The sequence below is a fragment of the Mustelus asterias genome, chromosome 9 (assembly GCF_964213995.1).
Source record: "Mustelus asterias chromosome 9, sMusAst1.hap1.1, whole genome shotgun sequence".
Taxonomy (NCBI): Eukaryota; Metazoa; Chordata; class Chondrichthyes; order Carcharhiniformes; family Triakidae; genus Mustelus; species Mustelus asterias.
The window spans coordinates 3681576-3690384 of record NC_135809.1 but is presented as its reverse complement, the minus strand read 5'-3'; positions in this window follow the sequence as shown (position 1 = coordinate 3690384).

Genomic DNA, 8809 nt, shown 5'->3' with positions numbered 1-8809 from the left:
CTGCTGCAGGTGCTTACTGCACCAAGGAGACCAACTCAGAGGAGAAATTAAGGATGGTCTGGAGAAGAACATCTGGGATCAGCAGAGTTGTCTGCAATTCATATCCCTGCCTCTAATTCTCTCCCACACCCCTGCCACTGACCTTCCTCCCCAGCCAGGAGTGAGGACTACCTAATAGTTAGCAGGCCCGGACCCCTCCATGACCACCCCTGTTCTTGGGCATCCGAGAAAGATAACTGCTTGGATCTGTGTGCCTGGACCAACACTCCCTCTCCCACCACTCTCCCTCCCAGTCGCACACAGTCCCCTCCCTGTTTCGGGTCTACTCACTGCTGAACTTTGGAGAGCTTCCCAGTTGTGCCTGAGTGATGCCGCTGGCCTGGAAACACCCCCCAAATCCGTCCAGTACCCCTGACCTCAACCCAAAGAGATTTGGACTCCTGCCCGCGACTTCCTCAACCTCAACACTTGACTGTCATTGCTAGTCTCAGGCCGGCCCACTTGACTGGTGGAGAACTGCACACAGGGTGGCTGAAGAAATTCCTCCTCATCTCTGTTTTAAAGCATCGTCCCTTTAGCCTGAGGTTGTGCCCTCTGGTTCTAATTTTTCCGACTAGTGGAAACATCCTCTCCACAACCACTCTATCCAGACATCGCAGTATCCTGTAAGTTTCAATAAGATCCCCCCTCATCCTTCTAAATTCCATGAGTACAGACCCAGAGTCCTCAACTGTTTTTCATACGATAAGCTCTTTGGTTGTTGTTGGTATAGGTTAGCCCAGAGGAATTTGCAAAACTCCCTATGGGTGGCAACCCTAATGAATAATAATGGAATAAAATAAAATCCGTTTAAAATCATATTAAAATCTTTTTACTGTGTTAGTTATATGGAATATTTTAAAGGCATTTGTTCGCATAAAACCAAAGTTATTAGAGTCATAGAGCCAGAGAGGTTAACAGCATGGAAACAGGCCCTTTGGCCCAACTTGCCCATGCTGCCCTTTTTTTTAAACCCCTAAGCTAGTCCCAATTGCCCGCATTTGGCCCATATCTCTCTATACCCATCATACCCATGCAATTATCTAAATGCTTTTTAAAAGACAAAATACCCACCTCTACTACTACATCTGGCAGCTTGTTCCAGACACTCACCACTCTCTGTGTGAAAGAATTTCCCCTCTGGACACTTTTGTATCTTTCCCCTCTCACCTTTAACCTATGCCCTCTAGTTTTAGACTCCCCTACCTTTGGAAAAGATATTGATTATCTGGCTGATTTGTGCCCCTCATTATTTTATAGACCTCTATAAGGTCACCCCTCAGCCTCCTACGCTCCAGAGAAAAAAGTCCCAGTCTATCCAGCCTCTCCTTATAACTCAATCTATCAAGTCCCGGTAGCATCCTAGTAAATCTTTCCTGCAGTCTTTCTAGTTTAATAATATCCTTTCTATAATAGGGTGACCAGAATTGCATACAGTATTCCAAGTGTGGCCTTACCAATGTCTTGTACAACTTCAACAAGACGTTCCAACTCCTGTATTCAATGTTCTCACCGATGAAACCAAGCATGCTGAATGCCTTCTTTACCACTCTGTCCACCAGTGACTCCACTTTCAAGGAGCTATGAACATGTACCCCTAGATCTCTTTGTTCTGTAACTCTCCCCAACGCCCTACCATTAACTGAGTAAGTCCTGCCCTGGTTCAATCTACCAAAATGCATCACCTCGTATTTCTCTAAATTAAACTCCATCTGCCATTCGTCAGTCCACTGGCCCAATTGATCAAGATCCCGTTATATTTGGAGAAAACTTTCTTCACTGTCCACTTATTCTCAACAGCCAATTACGATCAGGTTTACATTTCACCACAGCACAGTGGGTGCACCTTGACTGCAGCGGTTCAGGAAGGCAGCTCACCACCACCTTCTGAAAGGCAACTAGGGATGGGCAATTAATGCTGGGCCTAGTCAGCAACGCCCTCATCTGTGAACAAATCAAAACAATCGTGTAAATCTCCATTGAAATTGTCATTTATGTAATTCTTGAATTTTCTGCACAAATAATTAAATAAAAATGAGTCAATGAACATGGTCCTCGAATGGATTTTCATTATGAGAACACATCCAATCATGAGAAGAGATTGTATCAAATGAAGTGTGGGTGAGAAGGGTGGAGACTGAAGATGAAAGTTGACTGGTAATAATATGTAAAATGCATCATGAATGCCTCTATGTGTGCATCAAAGATCAGTTGAAATTGTATTTGGAAAATTATCCCAATGCACTTTGCCTCCAGATCCTTCCACCCACACTACAATAATCTCAACATTGATTCATGTACTGACCCGCTGTTAAACTATTAATGCATTGTATGCATGCGCTGCATCAACTGGAACTTGGAAAAAACTTAATCAATTGTACCCTTATCACCAGAACTTAGAGGTTTTCCCCATTATCGAGTTCCATGATCACTTTTGATGTCACTTGAATGGCTGCTGATCACTGCATTTTTAAATAATTTCATTTTGCAGGATGGGGGCATCGCTGGCGAGGCCAGCATTTATTGCCCATCCCTAATTGCCCTTGAAAAGGCAATGGTGAGCTGCTGCAATGAAGATGGTGTGTGGCTTTGAGGGGAGCATCCAGGAGGTGGTGTTCCCAAGCATCTCCTGTTCTTTTCCTTCTAGGTGGTAATGATCATGGGTTTGGAAGGTACTGTTCAAGGAGCCCTGGCCGGTTCCTGCAGGGTATCTTGTAGATGGTACACCCTGCTGCCACAATTTGTTGGTGGTGGAGATAGTGAATGTTTGTGAACGGGGTAGCAATCAAGCGGAGCTGCTTTGTCCTGGATGGTGTTGAGCTTCTTGAGTGTTGTTGGAGCTGCGCCCATCCAGGCACGTGGAGAGTATTCCATCACACTCCTGACTTGTGCCTTGTAGATGGTGGATAGACTTTGGGGAGTTTAGAGGTGAGTTTCTTGCCACAGGATTCCCAGCCTCTGACCTATTCTTGTAGCCACAGTATTTATATGGCTGGGTCCAGTTCACTTTCTGCTTAATTGTATCCCCCGGGATGTTGATAGTGGAAGGTATAGCAGTGGTAATGCTATTGAATATCAAGGGGTGATGGTTAGATTCTCCCACATTGGAGGTGATCATTGCCTGGCACTTGTGTGGCTTGTGTTACTTGCCACTTGTTAGCCAAAGCCTGGATATTGGCCAGATCTTGCTGCATTTGGACATGGACCGCTTCAGTATCTGAGGAGTCACAGATGGTGGTGAACATTGTGCCATCATCTGTAAACATCTCGACTTCTGAACTTATGATGGAAGGAAGGTCATTGATGAAGCAGCTGAAAATGTTTGGGCCTAGGACTAATGGTTCTAAGTGATCACAAACAATGTTGTTTGAGCTTTGAATGGTTTCATTTCTTGTCAGTGGATCACCTATTATGCCATTTGATCATAATTTGATATCAAATGATGACTAAATGATTGCTTTTGCATGCAGATGATATTAAAAGAGTGTGTATGAATGCTGTTGAATGCAGAATGATGTCAAAACTTTCTGGTAAGGTCAGAGGTGTTAGTGTCACCCACATTACTGATGTTCTATCTCTGGATTTTATTAATCCCTCATATAAAACAATAACGCCATATCTAACAAATTTAATTCAGAGAAAATTAATATTTTACTAAACTTTGTTCTGATATATTTTTCTCAGTTTGAGAAACTTTTATCCTTGCTACAGTATCTAATCATCTTAATATTAAGATGTAACTGCTTTGCAATTCAATTCATCACAGCCCTGTTGCTGGAGTAATTCAGTAATAAAATATTTAATTCTGTTTTGTTAAATGTTTTTTGGATTGCTCACTAGTGTGTGTAGGAAACAATGGAATTGAATCATCTCATGGGTAATATGGTATCACAGGCTTTGCGCTCAGTTGTATCAGGGGTTTAGTTCCTGTAACTAGGCATGTGACTCAGTCGGTTACATTCCAGTCTCGGAATCAGAAGGTTGGAGGCTGTATTTCATCGATGTAACACCACTCAGGGACACAAGTGTACAATCTAGGCTTCCCTTTGAATGTGCTAAATTTACAATTAGGGGATACTATTCAAAAAAGAGCAAGGGCTTCTCCAGCTGTCCTAGGCCAACGCCTCCACTTTCTCAGAAGACTAAGGAAATTCGGCATGTCAGTTACGACTCTCACCAACTTTTACAAGTGCACCATAGAAAGCATTCTTTCTGGTTGTATCACAGCTTGGTATGGCTCCTGCTCTGCCCAAGACCGCAAGGAACTACAAAAGGTCGTGAATGTAGCCCAATCCTTCATGCAAACCAGCCTCCCATCCATTGACTCTGTCTACACTTCCCGCTGCCTCGGCAAAGCAGCCAGCATAATTAAGGAACCCACGCACCCTGGACATTCTCTCTTCCACCTTCTTCCGTTGGGAAAAAGATACAAAAGTCTGAGGTCACGAATCAACTGATTCAAGAACAGCTTCTTCCCTGCTGCTGTCATGAATGGACCTACCTCGCATTAAGTTGATCTTTCTCTACGCCCTGGCTATGACTGTAACACTACATTTGGCACTCTCTCCTTTCCTTCTCTATGAACGGTATGCTTTGTCTGTATAGCACTCAAGAAGCAATACTTTTCACTGTATGTTAATACGTGTGGCAATAATAAATCAAATCAAATCAAAACATCCCTCCTTCCACCAACAAACATGCCAGCTTAGCTGGCTCTCCATCATGTTGTTATCTGCGGGATCTTGCTGTGCAGCAACAGAGCTGATTTGTTCACCCAGCTGCTATAACAAGACACCAGTGCACACAGTTTTGATTATTGCTTGAAAAGCTTTATTTAGCTAACCACAGAGAGGTGATACTTATGGACTGCACAAAATGGAAGTCAAATGCAATTACTGGCACACCTGCCCTGATTCCGGGGGCGGGCAAGGCTGGGAGAATAACATTCTCCGTTGGCCTCAGGCGGGATTGTTAGGAACCTTGGGCGGACGTGCTGGTAAAATTCCGGCCAATGTCTCCATTTGAAAACTGCAGCACAAGTGGTCGACAGAAACTAGAGTATTTACGTTAAAGGGTTCCGTTTTTTAGATTTTGGCAGGATGTGGGCAGCACTGCCATGCTCCTTGCCCATCTGTAGCTTGCTTAAGGCAGTGGTGAGTCTTCCTATTCATTTAGAAGGTTGTTAGGTCATCAGTGGCCACATAACAAGTGACCGAGACACATGGGGCGGAATTTTCCTGTCCCACCCACCACGGGAATTGTAGCAGGCGGGACACGGACCATGTAAAGGCCCGTTGAGCTCGGGTGAGATTTTAAGGCCTCGGGGTGAGTGCGGCCGGAAACTCCCACCCATGTAAGCCACCTAATACAGGGCAGCCAGTTTCCTTCCTTGTAAATCCATTGGGATTTAATGGAAATCCAATATTTACCTCTATTGTCAGCCGAAAGTTACCCAACTCGTTGAGGTCAATTTCAGTGGGAGGGCTGTATCACAGACTAGCCAGGCACCAGCCTGATGTAGCCAGACTCTCAGAATCATACCTTACAGATAATGCCCGAGATATCACCATCACCATTCCCGTGTATGTCCTGTCTCACCGGCAGGACAGAGTGGAAGGCAGAGTGGGAGGCGATGGCCAAATGGTATTATTGCTGGACGATTAATCCAGAAACTCAGCTAATGTTCTGGGGACTCGGGTTCGAATCCCGCCATGGCAGATGGTGGAATTTGAATTCAACAAAAAAATATCTCGAATTAAAAATCTACTGATGACCATGAAACCATTTTCCTCCAAGTGTGCATATATCCTGTCCCTCAGTATCTTCTCCAAAAGCTTCCCCACCACCGATGCCAGCCTCACTGGCCTATAATTTGCTGGATGGTCCCTGCTTCCTTTCTTAAACAAGAGAACAACATTGGCTATTCGCCAGTCCTCTGGAGCCTCGCCTGTGGTCAAAGAGGATGTGAAGGTATCTGTGAAGGATGATCAGATCTAAGCTCTGCAGTTCTGCCACATCCAGCCGTGGAGGAGGAGGCTCCACAAATATCCCCATCCTCAATGATGGAGGAGCCCAGCACATCAGTGTGAAAGATAAAGCTGAAGCATTCGCAACAATCTTCAGCCAGAAGTGCCGAGTGAATGATCCATCTCGACCTCCTGAGGAGGTCCCCAGCATCACATCACAGATGTCAGTCTTCAGCCAATTTGATTCACTCTATCTGATATCAAGAAATGACTGAAAGGATGGGAAACTGCAAAGGCAAAGGGCCTCGTCGATATTCTGACAATAGTACTGAAGACTTGTGCTCCAGGACCTGCTGTGTCCCTAGCCAAGCTGTTCCAGTACAGCTACAACAGTGGCATCTACTCAGCAATGTGGAAAATTGCCCAGGTATATCCTGAAAGAAACAGGGCAAATGCAACACAGCCAATTACCACCCCATTAGTCTAATCTCGATCATCAGTAAGGTGATGGAAGGGGTCATCAACAGCGCTATCAAGCAGCACATGCTCAGCAATAACCTGCTCATTGATGCCCAGTTTGGGTTTCGCCAGGGTCACTCAACTCCTGACCTCATTACAGCCTTGGTTCAAACATGGGCGAAAGAGCTGAATTGCAGAGGTGAGGTGAGAGTGACTGTCCTTGGCATCAAGGCAGCATTTGACCAAGTGTGGCATCAAAGAGCCCTAGCAAAACCTGAGTCAATGGGAATCAGGGGGAAAGCTTCCGCTGGTTGGAGTCAAATCTGGCACAAAGGGACATGACTGTGGTGATTGGAGGTTTATTATCTCAGCTCTAGCACATCACTGCAGGAGTTCCTCAGGCCCAACCGTCTTCAGCTGCTTCACCTTTTTCCATCATAAGGTCAGAAATGGGGATATTTGCTGATGTTGCTCAATGTTCAGCACCATTCGCGACTCATCAGATACTGAAGCAGTCCATATCCAAATACAACAAGGTCTGGACAATATCCAGGCTTGGACTGACAAGTGGCACGTAACATTCACCCCACACAAGTGCCAGGAAATGAGCATCACCAATAAGACAGGATCTACCCTTCGACCCTCACATTCAGCAGTATTACCATTGTCACTGAATTAACACATTCCGTTTACAAATTTGGCTTATACGTTTGAATAAGTGGCAGGGAATTGTGCCTGATCCGTGGAGCTCATTTCCAAATCGTACACAGCAGCCCCAAGGGTAAAGTTCATCCAGGTTAAATAACATGATAAAGACCATTGCCGTGTGTAATTGCAGCTTATATGAGGTTAATTGCAAGAAATTACTAACATGACCTCATTCTGTGTACAAATAAAGAACTTTTTATTCACAGAAACAGTACAGGAACAGACAGGTGTGTACATAGTCACATAATTGATGCATGTGAATGTGTATTGGCATGATGGGCGCAGAGGAGTGAAGCCATTGGGTTTCTACATGTGCAGACCAGTTTACACGTGCAGATGGTATCTGTGGCCATCCTCATAGAATCATAGAGTCCCTACAGTGCAGAAGTAGGCCATTTGGCCCATCGAGCCTGCACCGACAATCATCCAGCCCAGGCCCTATCCCTGTAACTCCATGTATTTACACTGCTAGACCCCCTAACACTAAGGGACAATTTGGCATCATCAATCAACCTAACCTGCACATTTTTGGACTGTGGGAGGAAACCGGAGCACCCGGAGGAAACCCACGCGGACACGGGAAGAATGTGCAAACTCCACACAGACAGTCACCTGAGGCCAGAATTGCACCCAGGTCCCTGGTGCTGTGAGGCAGCAGTGCTAAGCACTGTGCCAACGTGCCACCCAGAAGATGAAGATACAACAATACCTAGATTCACTGTGTCTCCTGCGTTGGCGGGAGACAATGTGAATCCAGTTATTGCCGTATCTTCATTCTGAGAGAATAATGTGAGGATTAGTTATTTGACTAGCCATGCTATTGAGCTGTGTTACATTTCTATTGACTCTATTTCCTAAAACAAGATTGAAATAACAATATCTTTGCTTTTGTTGATCACACTGAAATAGATTGTCACAGTTCCCAGGAATGCTGCAGTTGAGAGAAGGGCGTTTATTGCCTTCTTGGGATAAGATGATGATAATATTGCCCCATAACTCAAGGACCAACTGAAAAATAAAGTACAATTGCTCAGTTATTATATTCTTGAATGAGGGACAATCCTCAGGAAAATATTTCTAAAATAGGACAGCTTCGATTGAGGTTTTTGAGATAAAATAGAGGCTGATTTCTGCCTTTCTGTCTGGGTGTAGAATTCAAGTAATGGACAAGATTATCAACAATTATTAAATGTGAAACCTACATTTCCTGCATGCGTTCTCAGATGAAGTTGGCTGGTTTGTTATATAAAACCTATTGCTCTTAAGGTCAAGTACTTTCACAAACAAGCGACACAATAGCACCTTTGTACTGAACATATTATGTAAATAATCCCTTGTAAATAACGAAGTCCCCGCTACTTAAAACGCTGAAGTTTACCAAGGGCAATCATTTATACTGGCCACAGAGCGAAAACCATTAAACACTCACATTAACTTTCATTTCAAAGTTGTTATTTCTGATTATTTCACCCAGAATTTTGTTCCCTGACCAGATTGTACCATGTTTACCGCAATAAGAACTACAATATCATAAGCACCTGGAAAGAACCTCTTTAAGATTTTCTTTTATCCATTCATGGGACATGGGCGTTGCTGGCTGGCCAGCATTTATTGCCCATCCCTAGTTGCCAAGGGCA